Below are 14640 nucleotides of genomic sequence, written 5' to 3'. Positions count from 1 at the left end.
CTATGGTACATGTGCGCAACGTGCAGGTAAGCTACATGTGTATACATGTGCCATGCTGGTGCGCTGCACCCACCAACTCGTCATCTAGCATTAGGTATATCTCCCAATGCTGTCCCTCGCCCCTCCCCCCACCCCACAACAGTCCCCGAAGTGTGATGTTCCCCTTCTTGTGTCCACGTGTTCTCATTGTTCAATTCCCACCTATGAGTGAGAATATGTGGTGTTTGGTTTTTTGTTCTTGCGATAGTTTACTGAGAACGATGATTTCCAATTTCATCCATGTCCCTACAAAGGATATGAACTCATCATTTTTTATGGCTGCCTAGTATTCCATGGTGTATATGTGCCACATTTTCTTAATCCAGTCTATCATTGTTGGACATTTGGGTTGGTTCCAAGTCTTTGCTATTGTGTATAATGCCGCAATAAACATTCGTGTGCATGTGTCTTTATAGCAGCATGATTTATAGTCCTTTGGGTATATACCCAGTAATGGGATGGCTGGGTCAAATGGAATTTCTAGTTCTAGATCCCTGAGGAATCGCCACAGTGACTTCCACAAGGGTTGAACTAGTTTACAGTCCCACCAACAGTGTAAAAGTGTTCCTATTTTTCCACATCCTCTCCAGCACCTGTTGTATCCTGACTTTTTAATGATTGCCATTCTAACTGGTGTGAGATGGTATCTCATTGTGGTTTTGATTTGCATTTCTCTGATGGCCAGTGATGGTGAGCATTTTTTCATGTGTTTTTTGGCTGCATAAATGTCTTCTTTGGAGGAGTGTCTGTTCATGTCCTTCGCCCACTTTTTGATGGGGTTGTTTGGTGTTTTCTTGTAAATTTGTTGGAGTTCATTGTAGATTCTGGATATTAGCCCTTTGTCAGATGAGTAGGTTGCGAAAATTTTCTCCCATTGTGTAGGTTGCCTGTTCACTCTGATGGTAGTTTCCTTTGCTGTGCAGAAGCTCTTTAGTTTAATTAGATCCCATTTGTCAATTTTGGCTTTTGTGGCCATTGCTTTTGGTGTTTTAGACATGAAGTCCTTGCCCATGCCTATGTCCTGAATGGTATTGCCTAGGTGTTCTTCTAGGGTTTTTATGGTTTTAGGTCTAACGTTTAAGTCTTTAATCCATCTTGAGTTGATTTTTGTATAAGGTGTAAGGAAGGGATCCAGTTTCAGCTTTCTACATGTGGCTAGCCAGTTTTCCCAGCACCATTTATTAAATAGGGAATCCTTTCTCCATTTCTTGTTTTTGTCAAGTTTGTCAAAGATCAGATTGTTGTAGATATGTGGCATTATTTCTGACGGCTCTGTTCTGTTCCATTGATCTATATCTCTGTTTGGTACCAGTACCATGCTGTTTTGGTTACTGTAGCCTTGTAGTATAGTTTGAAGTCAGGTAGCGTGATGCCTCCAGCTTTGTTCTTTTGGCTTAGGATTGACTTGGTGATGCGGGCTCTTTTTTGGTTCCATATGAACTTTAAAGTAGTTTTTTCCAATTCTGTGAAGAAAGTCATTGGTAAGTTGATGGGGATGGCATTGAATCTGTAAATTACCTTGGGAAGGATGGCCATTTTCATGATATTGATTCTTCCTACCCATGAGCATGGAATGTTCTTCCATTTGTTTGTATCCTCTTTTATTTCCTTGAGCAGTGCTTTGTAGTTTTCTCCTTGAAGAGGTCCTTCACATCCCTTGGAAGTTGGATTCCTAGGTATTTTATTCTCTTTGAAGCAATTGTGAATGGGAGTTCACTCATGATTTGGCTCTCTGTTTGTCTGTTATTGATGTATAAGAATGCTTGTGATTTTTGTCCATTGATTTTGTATCCTGAGACTTTGCTGAAGTTGCTTATCAGCTTAAGGAGATTTTGGGCTGAGATAATGGGGTTTTCTAGATATACTATCACGTCATCTGCAAACAGGGACAATTTGACTTCTTTTTTTCCTAATTGAATACCCTTGATTTCCTTCTCTTGCCTAATTGCCCTGGCCAGAACTTCCAACACTATGTTGAACAGAATTGTTGAGAGAGGGCATCCCTGTCTTGTGCCAGTTTTCAAAGTGAATGCTTCCAGTTTTTGCCCATTCAGTATGATATTGGCTGTGGGTTTGTCATAAATAGCTCTTATTATTTTGAGATACGACCCATCAATACCCAATTTATTGAGAGTTTTTAGCATGAAGGGTTGTTGAATTTTGTCAAAGGCCGTTTCTTCACGTATTGAGATAATCATGTGGTTTTTGACTTTGGTTCTGTTTATATGCTGGATTACATTTATTGATTTGCGTATATTGAACCAGACTTGCATCCCAGGGATGAAGCCCAGTTGATCATGGTGGATAAGCTGTCTGATGTGCTGCTGGATTCGGTTTGCCAGTAATTTATTGAGGATTTTTGCATCAATATTCATCAAGGATATTGGTCTAAAATTCTCTTTTTTGATTGTGTCTCTGCCCAGCTTTGGTAGCAGCATGATGCTGGCCTCATAAAATGAGTTAGGAAGGATACCCACTTTTTCTATTGATTGGAATAGTTTCTGAAGTAATGGTTCCAGTTCCTCCTTGGACCTCTGGTAGAATTCGGCTGTGAACCCATCTGATCCTGGACTCTTTTTGGTTGGTAAGCTATTGATTATTGCCACAATTTCAGCTCCTGTTATTAGTCTATTCAGAGATTCAACTTCTTCCTGGTTTAGTCATGGGAGAGTGTATGTGTCGAGGAATTTATCCCTTTCTTTTTTTTTAATTTTTTTTCTTTTTATCATTATTATTATTATTATTATTATTATTATACTTTAGGCTCTATGGTACATGTGCGCAACGTGCAGGTAAGCTACATGTGTATACATGTGCCATGCTGGTGCGCTGCACCCACCAACTCGTCATCTAGCATTAGGTATATCTCCCAATGCTGTCCCTCGCCCCTCCCCCCACCCCACAACAGTCCCCGAAGTGTGATGTTCCCCTTCTTGTGTCCACGTGTTCTCATTGTTCAATTCCCACCTATGAGTGAGAAGATGTGGTGTTTGGTTTTTTGTTCTTGCGATAGTTTACTGAGAACGATGATTTCCAATTTCATCCATGTCCCTACAAAGGATATGAACTCATCATTTTTTATGGCTGCCTAGTATTCCATGGTGTATATGTGCCACATTTTCTTAATCCAGTCTATCATTGTTGGACATTTGGGTTGGTTCCAAGTCTTTGCTATTGTGTATAATGCCGCAATAAACATACGTGTGCATGTGTCTTTATAGCAGCATGATTTATAGTCCTTTGGGTATATACCCAGTAATGGGATGGCTGGGTCAAATGGAATTTCTAGTTCTAGATCCCTGAGGAATCGCCACAGTGACTTCCACAAAGGTTGAACTAGTTTACAGTCCCACCAACAGTGTAAAAGTGTTCCTATTTCTCCACATCCTCTCCAGCACCTGTTGTTTCCTGACTTTTTAATGATTGCCATTCTAACTGGTGTGAGATGGTATCTCATTGTGGTTTTGATTTGCATTTCTCTGATGGCCAGTGATGGTGAGCATTTTTTCATGTGTTTTTTGGCTGCATAAATGTCTTCTTTGGAGGAGTGTCTGTTCATGTCCTTCGCCCACTTTTTGATGGGGTTGTTTGGTGTTTTCTTGTAAATTTGTTGGAGTTCATTGTAGATTCTGGATATTAGCCCTTTGTCAGATGAGTAGGTTGCGAAAATTTTCTCCCATTGTGTAGGTTGCCTGATCACTCTGATGGTAGTTTCCTTTGCTGTGCAGAAGCTCTTTAGTTTAATTAGATCCCATTTGTCAATTTTGGCTTTTGTGGCCATTGCTTTTGGTGTTTTAGACATGAAGTCCTTGCCCATGCCTATGTCCTGAATGGTATTGCCTAGGTTTTCTTCTAGGGTTTTTATGGTTTTAGGTCTAACGTTTAAGTCTTTAATCCATCTTGAGTTGATTTTTGTATAAGGTGTAAGGAAGGGATCCAGTTTCAGCTTTCTACATGTGGCTAGCCAGTTTTCCCAGCACCATTTATTAAATAGGGAATCCTTTCTCCATTTCTTGTTTTGGTCAAGTTTGTCAAAGATCAGATTGTTGTAGATATGTGGCATTATTTCTGACGGCTCTGTTCTGTTCCATTGATCTATATCTCTGTTTGGTACCAGTACCATGCTGTTTTGGTTACTGTAGCCTTGTAGTATAGTTTGAAGTCAGGTAGCGTGATGCCTCCAGCTTTGTTCTTTTGGCTTAGGATTGACTTGGTGATGCGGGCTCTTTTTTGGTTCCATATGAACTTTAAAGTAGTTTTTTCCAATTCTGTGAAGAAAGTCATTGGTAAGTTGATGGGGATGGCATTGAATCTGTAAATTACCTTGGGAAGGATGGCCATTTTCATGATATTGATTCTTCCTACCCATGAGCATGGAATGTTCTTCCATTTGTTTGTATCCTCTTTTATTTCCTTGAGCAGTGCTTTGTAGTTTTCTCCTTGAAGAGGTCCTTCACATCCCTTGGAAGTTGGATTCCTAGGTATTTTATTCTCTTTGAAGCAATTGTGAATGGGAGTTCACTCATGATTTGGCTCTCTGTTTGTCTGTTATTGATGTATAAGAATGCTTGTGATTTTTGTCCATTGATTTTGTATCCTGAGACTTTGCTGAAGTTGCTTATCAGCTTAAGGAGATTTTGGGCTGAGATAATGGGGTTTTCTAGATATACTATCACGTCATCTGCAAACAGGGACAATTTGACTTCTTTTTTTCCTAATTGAATACCCTTGATTTCCTTCTCTTGCCTAATTGCCCTGGCCAGAACTTCCAACACTATGTTGAACAGAATTGTTGAGAGAGGGCATCCCTGTCTTGTGCCAGTTTTCAAAGTGAATGCTTCCAGTTTTTGCCCATTCAGTATGATATTGGCTGTGGGTTTGTCATAAATAGCTCTTATTATTTTGAGATACGACCCATCAATACCCAATTTATTGAGAGTTTTTAGCATGAAGGGTTGTTGAATTTTGTCAAAGGCCGTTTCTTCACGTATTGAGATAATCATGTGGTTTTTGACTTTGGTTCTGTTTATATGCTGGATTACATTTATTGATTTGCGTATATTGAACCAGACTTGCATCCCAGGGATGAAGCCCAGTTGATCATGGTGGATAAGCTGTCTGATGTGCTGCTGGATTCGGTTTGCCAGTAATTTATTGAGGATTTTTGCATCAATATTCATCAAGGATATTGGTCTAAAATTCTCTTTTTTGATTGTGTCTCTGCCCAGCTTTGGTAGCAGCATGATGCTGGCCTCATAAAATGAGTTAGGAAGGATACCCACTTTTTCTATTGATTGGAATAGTTTCTGAAGTAATGGTTCCAGTTCCTCCTTGGACCTCTGGTAGAATTCGGCTGTGAACCCATCTGATCCTGGACTCTTTTTGGTTGGTAAGCTATTGATTATTGCCACAATTTCAGCTCCTGTTATTAGTCTATTCAGAGATTCAACTTCTTCCTGGTTTAGTCATGGGAGAGTGTATGTGTCGAGGAATTTATCCCTTTCTTTTTTTTTAATTTTTTTTCTTTTTATCATTATTATTATTATTATTATTATTATTATACTTTAGGCTCTATGGTACATGTGCGCAACGTGCAGGTAAGCTACATGTGTATACATGTGCCATGCTGGTGCGCTGCACCCACCAACTCGTCATCTAGCATTAGGTATATCTCCCAATGCTGTCCCTCGCCCCTCCCCCCACCCCACAACAGTCCCCGAAGTGTGATGTTCCCCTTCTTGTGTCCACGTGTTCTCATTGTTCAATTCCCACCTATGAGTGAGAAGATGTGGTGTTTGGTTTTTTGTTCTTGCGATAGTTTACTGAGAACGATGATTTCCAATTTCATCCATGTCCCTACAAAGGATATGAACTCATCATTTTTTATGGCTGCCTAGTATTCCATGGTGTATATGTGCCACATTTTCTTAATCCAGTCTATCATTGTTGGACATTTGGGTTGGTTCCAAGTCTTTGCTATTGTGTATAATGCCGCAATAAACATACGTGTGCATGTGTCTTTATAGCAGCATGATTTATAGTCCTTTGGGTATATACCCAGTAATGGGATGGCTGGGTCAAATGGAATTTCTAGTTCTAGATCCCTGAGGAATCGCCACAGTGACTTCCACAAAGGTTGAACTAGTTTACAGTCCCACCAACAGTGTAAAAGTGTTCCTATTTCTCCACATCCTCTCCAGCACCTGTTGTTTCCTGACTTTTTAATGATTGCCATTCTAACTGGTGTGAGATGGTATCTCATTGTGGTTTTGATTTGCATTTCTCTGATGGCCAGTGATGGTGAGCATTTTTTCATGTGTTTTTTGGCTGCATAAATGTCTTCTTTGGAGGAGTGTCTGTTCATGTCCTTCGCCCACTTTTTGATGGGGTTGTTTGGTGTTTTCTTGTAAATTTGTTGGAGTTCATTGTAGATTCTGGATATTAGCCCTTTGTCAGATGAGTAGGTTGCGAAAATTTTCTCCCATTGTGTAGGTTGCCTGATCACTCTGATGGTAGTTTCCTTTGCTGTGCAGAAGCTCTTTAGTTTAATTAGATCCCATTTGTCAATTTTGGCTTTTGTGGCCATTGCTTTTGGTGTTTTAGACATGAAGTCCTTGCCCATGCCTATGTCCTGAATGGTATTGCCTAGGTTTTCTTCTAGGGTTTTTATGGTTTTAGGTCTAACGTTTAAGTCTTTAATCCATCTTGAGTTGATTTTTGTATAAGGTGTAAGGAAGGGATCCAGTTTCAGCTTTCTACATGTGGCTAGCCAGTTTTCCCAGCACCATTTATTAAATAGGGAATCCTTTCTCCATTTCTTGTTTTGGTCAAGTTTGTCAAAGATCAGATTGTTGTAGATATGTGGCATTATTTCTGACGGCTCTGTTCTGTTCCATTGATCTATATCTCTGTTTGGTACCAGTACCATGCTGTTTTGGTTACTGTAGCCTTGTAGTATAGTTTGAAGTCAGGTAGCGTGATGCCTCCAGCTTTGTTCTTTTGGCTTAGGATTGACTTGGTGATGCGGGCTCTTTTTTGGTTCCATATGAACTTTAAAGTAGTTTTTTCCAATTCTGTGAAGAAAGTCATTGGTAACTTGATGGGGATGGCATTGAATCTGTAAATTACCTTGGGAAGGATGGCCATTTTCATGATATTGATTCTTCCTACCCATGAGCATGGAATGTTCTTCCATTTGTTTGTATCCTCTTTTATTTCCTTGAGCAGTGGTTTGTAGTTTTCTCCTTGAAGAGGTCCTTCACATCCCTTGGAAGTTGGATTCCTAGGTATTTTATTCTCTTTGAAGCAATTGTGAATGGGAGTTCACCCATGATTTGGCTCTCTGTTTGTCTGTTATTGATGTATAAGAATGCTTGTGATTTATGTCCATTGATTTTGTATCCTGAGACTTTGCTGAAGTTGCTTATCAGCTTAAGGAGATTTTGGGCTGAGACAATGGGGTTTTCTAGATATACTATCACGTCATCTGCAAACAGGGACAATTTGACTTCTTTTTTTCCTAATGGAATACCCTTGATTTCCTTCTCTTGCCTAATTGCCCTGGCCAGAACTTCCAACACTATGTTGAATAGAAGTGGTGAGAGAGGTCATCCCTGTCTTGTGCCAGTTTTCAAAGTGAATGCTTCCAGTTTTTGCCCATTCAGTATGATATTGGCTGTGGGTTTGTCATAAATAGCTCTTATTATTTTGAGATACGACCCATCAATACCCAATTTATTGAGAGTTTTTAGCATGAAGGGTTGTTGAATTTTGTCAAAGGCCGTTTATTCACGTATTGAGATAATCATGTGGTTTTTGACTTTGGTTCTGTTTATATGCTGGATTACATTTATTGATTTGCGTATATTGAACCAGACTTGCATCCCAGGGATGAAGCCCACTTGATCATGGTGGATAAGCTGTCTGATGTGCTGCTGGATTCTGTTTGCCAGTAATTTATTGAGAATTTTTGCATCAATATTCATCAAGGATATTGGTCTAAAATCCTCTTTTTTGATTGTGTCTCTGCCCAGCTTTGGTAGCAGCATGATGCTGGCCTCATAAAATGAGTTAGGAAGGATACCCTCTTTTTCTATTGATTGGAATAGTTTCTGAAGTAATGGTTCCAGTTCCTCTTTGGACCTCTGGTAGAATTCGGCTGTGAACCCATCTGATCCGGGACTCTTTTTGGTTGGTAAGCTATTGATTATTGCCACAATTTCAGCTCCTGTTATTAGTCTATTCAGAGATTCAACTTCTTCCTGGTTTAGTCATGGGAGAGTGTATGTGTCGAGGAATTTATCCCTTTCTTTTTTTTTTAATTTTTTTTCTTTTTATCATTATTATTATTATTATTATTATTATTATTATAATTTAGGCTCTATGGTACATGTGCGCAACGTGCAGGTAAGCTACATGTGTATACATGTGCCATGCTGGTGCGCTGCACCCACCAACTCGTCATCTAGCATTAGGTATATCTCCCAATGCTGTCCCTCGCCCCTCCCCCCACCCCACAACAGTCCCCGAAGTGTGATGTTCCCCTTCTTGTGTCCACGTGTTCTCATTGTTCAATTCCCACCTATGAGTGAGAATATGTGGTGTTTGGTTTTTTGTTCTTGCGATAGTTTACTGAGAACGATGATTTCCAATTTCATCCATGTCCCTACAAAGGATATGAACTCATCATTTTTTATGGCTGCCTAGTATTCCATGGTGTATATGTGCCACATTTTCTTAATCCAGTCTATCATTGTTGGACATTTGGGTTGGTTCCAAGTCTTTGCTATTGTGTATAATGCCGCAATAAACATACGTGTGCATGTGTCTTTATAGCAGCATGATTTATAGTCCTTTGGGTATATACCCAGTAATGGGATGGCTGGGTCAAATGGAATTTCTAGTTCTAGATCCCTGAGGAATCGCCACAGTGACTTCCACAAGGATTGAACTAGTTTACAGTCCCACCAACAGTGTAAAAGTGTTCCTATTTCTCCACATCCTCTCCAGCACCTGTTGTTTCCTGACTTTTTAATGATTGCCATTCTAACCGGTGTGAGATGGTATCTCATTGTGGTTTTGATTTGCATTTCTCTGATGGCCAGTGATGGTGAGCATTTTTTCATGTGTTTTTTGGCTGCATAAATGTCTTCTTTGGAGGAGTGTCTGTTCATGTCCTTCGCCCACTTTTTGATGGGGTTGTTTGGTGTTTTCTTGTAAATTTGTTGGAGTTCATTGTAGATTCTGGATATTAGCCCTTTGTCAGATGAGTAGGTTGCGAAAATTTTCTCCCATTGTGTAGGTTGCCTGTTCACTCTGATGGTAGTTTCCTTTGCTGTGCAGAAGCTCTTTAGTTTAATTAGATCCCATTTGTCAATTTTGGCTTTTGTGGCCATTGCTTTTGGTGTTTTAGACATGAAGTCCTTGCCCATGCCTATGTCCTGAATGGTATTGCCTAGGTTTTCTTCTAGGGTTTTTATGGTTTTAGGTCTAACGTTTAAGTCTTTAATCCATCTTGAGTTGATTTTTGTATAAGGTGTAAGGAAGGGATCCAGTTTCAGCTTTCTACATGTGGCTAGCCAGTTTTCCCAGCACCATTTATTAAATAGGGAATCCTTTCTCCATTTCTTGTTTTTGTCAAGTTTGTCAAAGATCAGATTGTTGTAGATATGTGGCATTATTTCTGACGGCTCTGTTCTGTTCCATTGATCTATATCTCTGTTTGGTACCAGTACCATGCTGTTTTGGTTACTGTAGCCTTGTAGTATAGTTTGAAGTCAGGTAGCGTGATGCCTCCAGCTTTGTTCTTTTGGCTTAGGATTGACTTGGTGATGCGGGCTCTTTTTTGGTTCCATATGAACTTTAAAGTAGTTTTTTCCAATTCTGTGAAGAAAGTCATTGGTAACTTGATGGGGATGGCATTGAATCTGTAAATTACCTTGGGAAGGATGGCCATTTTCATGATATTGATTCTTCCTACCCATGAGCATGGAATGTTCTTCCATTTGTTTGTATCCTCTTTTATTTCCTTGAGCAGTGGTTTGTAGTTTTCTCCTTGAAGAGGTCCTTCACATCCCTTGGAAGTTGGATTCCTAGGTATTTTATTCTCTTTGAAGCAATTGTGAATGGGAGTTCACTCATGATTTGGCTCTCTGTTTGTCTGTTATTGATGTATAAGAATGCTTGTGATTTATGTCCATTGATTTTGTATCCTGAGACTTTGCTGAAGTTGCTTATCAGCTTAAGGAGATTTTGGGCTGAGACAATGGGGTTTTCTAGATATACTATCACGTCATCTGCAAACAGGGACAATTTGACTTCTTTTTTTCCTAATTGAATACCCTTGATTTCCTTCTCTTGCCTAATTGCCCTGGCCAGAACTTCCAACACTATGTTGAATACAAGTGGTGAGAGAGGGCATCCCTGTCTTGTGCCAGTTTTCAAAGTGAATGCTTCCAGTTTTTGCCCATTCAGTATGATATTGGCTGTGGGTTTGTCATAAATAGCTCTTATTATTTTGAGATACGACCCATCAATACCCAATTTATTGAGAGTTTTTAGCATGAAGGGTTGTTGAATTTTGTCAAAGGCCGTTTCTTCACGTATTGAGATAATCATGTGGTTTTTGACTTTGGTTCTGTTTATATGCTGGATTACATTTATTGATTTGCGTATATTGAACCAGACTTGCATCCCAGGGATGAAGCCCACTTGATCATGGTGGATAAGCTGTCTGATGTGCTGCTGGATTCTGTTTGCCAGTAATTTATTGAGGATTTTTGCATCAATATTCATCAAGGATATTGGTCTAAAATCCTCTTTTTTGATTGTGTCTCTGCCCAGCTTTGGTATCAGCATGATGCTGGCCTCATAAAATGAGTTAGGAATTAATCCCTCTTTTTCTATTGATTGGAATAGTTTCTGAAGTAATGGTTCCAGTTCCTCCTTGGACCTCTGGTAGAATTCGGCTGTGAACCCATCTGATCCTGGACTCTTTTTGGTTGGTAAGCTATTGATTATTGCCACAATTTCAGCTCCTGTTATTAGTCTATTCAGAGATTCAACTTCTTCCTGGTTTAGTCATGGGAGAGTGTATGTGTCGAGGAACTTATCCCTTTCTTTTTTTTTTAATTTTTTTTCTTTTTATCATTATTATTATTATTATTATTATTATTATACTTTAGGCTCTATGGTACATGTGCGCAACGTGCAGGTAAGCTACATGTGTATACATGTGCCATGCTGGTGCGCTGCACCCACCAACTCGTCATCTAGCATTAGGTATATCTCCCAATGCTGTCCCTCGCCCCTCCCCCCACCCCACAACAGTCCCCGAAGTGTGATGTTCCCCTTCTTGTGTCCACGTGTTCTCATTGTTCAATTCCCACCTATGAGTGAGAATATGTGGTGTTTGGTTTTTTGTTCTTGCGATAGTTTACTGAGAACGATGATTTCCAATTTCATCCATGTCCCTACAAAGGATATGAACTCATCATTTTTTATGGCTGCCTAGTATTCCATGGTGTATATGTGCCACATTTTCTTAATCCAGTCTATCATTGTTGGACATTTGGGTTGGTTCCAAGTCTTTGCTATTGTGTATAATGCCGCAATAAACATTCGTGTGCATGTGTCTTTATAGCAGCATGATTTATAGTCCTTTGGGTATATACCCAGTAATGGGATGGCTGGGTCAAATGGAATTTCTAGTTCTAGATCCCTGAGGAATCGCCACAGTGACTTCCACAAGGGTTGAACTAGTTTACAGTCCCACCAACAGTGTAAAAGTGTTCCTATTTTTCCACATCCTCTCCAGCACCTGTTGTATCCTGACTTTTTAATGATTGCCATTCTAACTGGTGTGAGATGGTATCTCATTGTGGTTTTGATTTGCATTTCTCTGATGGCCAGTGATGGTGAGCATTTTTTCATGTGTTTTTTGGCTGCATAAATGTCTTCTTTGGAGGAGTGTCTGTTCATGTCCTTCGCCCACTTTTTGATGGGGTTGTTTGGTGTTTTCTTGTAAATTTGTTGGAGTTCATTGTAGATTCTGGATATTAGCCCTTTGTCAGATGAGTAGGTTGCGAAAATTTTCTCCCATTGTGTAGGTTGCCTGTTCACTCTGATGGTAGTTTCCTTTGCTGTGCAGAAGCTCTTTAGTTTAATTAGATCCCATTTGTCAATTTTGGCTTTTGTGGCCATTGCTTTTGGTGTTTTAGACATGAAGTCCTTGCCCATGCCTATGTCCTGAATGGTATTGCCTAGGTGTTCTTCTAGGGTTTTTATGGTTTTAGGTCTAACGTTTAAGTCTTTAATCCATCTTGAGTTGATTTTTGTATAAGGTGTAAGGAAGGGATCCAGTTTCAGCTTTCTACATGTGGCTAGCCAGTTTTCCCAGCACCATTTATTAAATAGGGAATCCTTTCTCCATTTCTTGTTTTGGTCAAGTTTGTCAAAGATCAGATTGTTGTAGATATGTGGCATTATTTCTGACGGCTCTGTTCTGTTCCATTGATCTATATCTCTGTTTGGTACCAGTACCATGCTGTTTTGGTTACTGTAGCCTTGTAGTATAGTTTGAAGTCAGGTAGCGTGATGCCTCCAGCTTTGTTCTTTTGGCTTAGGATTGACTTGGTGATGCGGGCTCTTTTTTGGTTCCATATGAACTTTAAAGTAGTTTTTTCCAATTCTGTGAAGAAAGTCATTGGTAAGTTGATGGGGATGGCATTGAATCTGTAAATTACCTTGGGAAGGATGGCCATTTTCATGATATTGATTCTTCCTACCCATGAGCATGGAATGTTCTTCCATTTGTTTGTATCCTCTTTTATTTCCTTGAGCAGTGCTTTGTAGTTTTCTCCTTGAAGAGGTCCTTCACATCCCTTGGAAGTTGGATTCCTAGGTATTTTATTCTCTTTGAAGCAATTGTGAATGGGAGTTCACTCATGATTTGGCTCTCTGTTTGTCTGTTATTGATGTATAAGAATGCTTGTGATTTTTGTCCATTGATTTTGTATCCTGAGACTTTGCTGAAGTTGCTTATCAGCTTAAGGAGATTTTGGGCTGAGATAATGGGGTTTTCTAGATATACTATCACGTCATCTGCAAACAGGGACAATTTGACTTCTTTTTTTCCTAATTGAATACCCTTGATTTCCTTCTCTTGCCTAATTGCCCTGGCCAGAACTTCCAACACTATGTTGAACAGAATTGTTGAGAGAGGGCATCCCTGTCTTGTGCCAGTTTTCAAAGTGAATGCTTCCAGTTTTTGCCCATTCAGTATGATATTGGCTGTGGGTTTGTCATAAATAGCTCTTATTATTTTGAGATACGACCCATCAATACCCAATTTATTGAGAGTTTTTAGCATGAAGGGTTGTTGAATTTTGTCAAAGGCCGTTTCTTCACGTATTGAGATAATCATGTGGTTTTTGACTTTGGTTCTGTTTATATGCTGGATTACATTTATTGATTTGCGTATATTGAACCAGACTTGCATCCCAGGGATGAAGCCCAGTTGATCATGGTGGATAAGCTGTCTGATGTGCTGCTGGATTCGGTTTGCCAGTAATTTATTGAGGATTTTTGCATCAATATTCATCAAGGATATTGGTCTAAAATTCTCTTTTTTGATTGTGTCTCTGCCCAGCTTTGGTAGCAGCATGATGCTGGCCTCATAAAATGAGTTAGGAAGGATACCCACTTTTTCTATTGATTGGAATAGTTTCTGAAGTAATGGTTCCAGTTCCTCCTTGGACCTCTGGTAGAATTCGGCTGTGAACCCATCTGATCCTGGACTCTTTTTGGTTGGTAAGCTATTGATTATTGCCACAATTTCAGCTCCTGTTATTAGTCTATTCAGAGATTCAACTTCTTCCTGGTTTAGTCATGGGAGAGTGTATGTGTCGAGGAATTTATCCCTTTCTTTTTTTTTAATTTTTTTTCTTTTTATCATTATTATTATTATTATTATTATTATTATACTTTAGGCTCTATGGTACATGTGCGCAACGTGCAGGTAAGCTACATGTGTATACATGTGCCATGCTGGTGCGCTGCACCCACCAACTCGTCATCTAGCATTAGGTATATCTCCCAATGCTGTCCCTCGCCCCTCCCCCCACCCCACAACAGTCCCCGAAGTGTGATGTTCCCCTTCTTGTGTCCACGTGTTCTCATTGTTCAATTCCCACCTATGAGTGAGAAGATGTGGTGTTTGGTTTTTTGTTCTTGCGATAGTTTACTGAGAACGATGATTTCCAATTTCATCCATGTCCCTACAAAGGATATGAACTCATCATTTTTTATGGCTGCCTAGTATTCCATGGTGTATATGTGCCACATTTTCTTAATCCAGTCTATCATTGTTGGACATTTGGGTTGGTTCCAAGTCTTTGCTATTGTGTATAATGCCGCAATAAACATACGTGTGCATGTGTCTTTATAGCAGCATGATTTATAGTCCTTTGGGTATATACCCAGTAATGGGATGGCTGGGTCAAATGGAATTTCTAGTTCTAGATCCCTGAGGAATCGCCACAGTGACTTCCACAAAGGTTGAACTAGTTTACAGTCCCACCAACAGTGTAAAAGTGTTCCTAT

The sequence above is a fragment of the Pongo pygmaeus genome, chromosome 13, assembly GCF_028885625.2.
Source record: "Pongo pygmaeus isolate AG05252 chromosome 13, NHGRI_mPonPyg2-v2.0_pri, whole genome shotgun sequence".
In the NCBI taxonomy this organism is placed as follows: Eukaryota; Metazoa; Chordata; class Mammalia; order Primates; family Hominidae; genus Pongo; species Pongo pygmaeus.
This window is presented reverse-complemented; position numbering follows the sequence as displayed.